The sequence below is a fragment of the Cavia porcellus genome, unplaced genomic scaffold (assembly GCF_034190915.1).
Source record: "Cavia porcellus strain 051 isolate PalLab524CR breed Dunkin Hartley unplaced genomic scaffold, mCavPor4.1 scaffold_8, whole genome shotgun sequence".
Lineage (NCBI taxonomy): Eukaryota > Metazoa > Chordata > Mammalia > Rodentia > Caviidae > Cavia > Cavia porcellus.
Genome location: NW_026947491.1, coordinates 48933788 through 48935637, shown reverse-complemented (window position 1 = coordinate 48935637; position 1850 = coordinate 48933788).

Below are 1850 nucleotides of genomic sequence, written 5' to 3'. Positions count from 1 at the left end.
TGTTTGTCTGATTGTGTCTCTTTCTAGCTTCTAGTAGGTAGATATCTCCCATGCCAAGTTTATTTTTTATTTTTGAGACAAAGTCTTGCTAAGTCAGTAAGTTGACCAGGCAGGGCTCCAATGTGCAATCCTCCTGCCTCAGCCTTCCAGAGTTCTGGGATTGCAGGTATGCATCACCCAACCTGGTTCTCCCACCCTCTTAGTGGTACTGAGGATTGAACTCAGGAGCTTGTACTCAATAGGAAAGTGCTTAGCACTAAGCTATATTCCGCAGTCCAAGAGTCTGTCTGTCTCTCTCCTTTCTCTCCATCTCTCTCCTATCTCTATCTCTGTCCTTTTCTCTTTCCCTCTCCTCCTTCCATCTCTCTGTCTCTTTTTTCTCTTTTCTCATTTTTTGAGACAGGATCTCACTATGTAATCAGGGCTGGCTTGGAATTTTTTTTTTTTTTTTTTGTCTTTTTCCTTTTTATCGGTACCGGGGATCAAACTCACGACTCCCTGCTTGCAAGGCAGGTGCTTATGCCGCTGACCTAAATCCCCAGCCCTGGAATTTAGTTAAATTGCCCAGGCTGGCCTCAAGCTTATATCCTCCTGCCTTACCTACTCAAGAGGCTGAATTATAGGTGTGCAGGCATGTGCCCCAAAGTCCAACTCAAGTCTCTCTTTTTCTTTTTTTTGGTGCCCAGGGTTGAACTCATGATTTCACTCTTGCCAGGCAGGCGCTTATGCTGCTGAGCTAAATCCCTGGCGTCAAGTCTCTCTAAATGCATTAATCCTACTATGAGATCTCCTCTCATGACCTGGTTTAAACCTAAGTATGTCCTCAAGGCATTGCCTCTAAATACCATCATGTTGAGAATTAGGACTTCAATATATGAATTTGGGAGAGGGTAGAATTCAGTCCACAGGTGTCCCATGATATGTTTTTAATTTTTTTTTGTGTAAACTATATACATACATTTAATATTTATGTATTATATAAAATAAGTAATTTGTATATATTTGTAATAAGTTTGGGTTTTTTTGTTTTTGGTACTGGGGATTGAACTCATGGTCTCAAGCTTGTCAGGCAGGCATTTGTGCTACTTAGCTAAACTCCCAGCAAGTTTTTTTTTTTTTTTTTTTTTTTTTTTTTGTGGTACTGGGGCTCGAACTCACGACTAAGTTTGGGTTTTTTTAAGGGGTGGTTTTTTGTTTTGTTTGTGACAGGGTCTCACTATGTAGCCCAGGCTGTCCTTGAACTCTTGGTGATCCTTCTGCCTCAGCCTCCAAGTACTGGAATCAAGGTATATGCACCATGCCTATCTATAATTATAATAATGTTTGAAAATTATTGATTCAGCCAATAATAAGGTAAAGCATCACACATTCTTTCTCTTATCCCTCTATTTGGGATGTGTGAGGTAGAAATTTTAATTACTTTCCTTATGGTAGCTCAGTAAACTAAATTAGGCTAGGCCCTGGCTTTATTTCCTTTTTTTCCCCATGGCTTTACTTTTTACTCCTGGGGCTATATTGCTATTTACTTGACATTTCTCTTCTTGCTTATGATTCCCTTCATATGCGTAAATAGCAAAGATTCTAGGGATCTGAAAGTTATTTTAGGACTGGCTATTTTCAGTTCACAAGCTTGGAGCATGTGTGTTAATTTCTTACTGTCCACAAGGTGGTACTAGGAAGGGGCAATGTTTGCAAGTTTTCCTGAGCTAGATTCCAATTTGTTTTTAAAGTAGCAGATAGATTTTCTGTTCCTTCCAAGGCCCCAAGCATTTTAGGAGAACGTGTTTAGATAGAGCTCTCTTTCTCCCTAAATATAGGAGACAGGTGTGCAGGCATGTGACACATGCCTG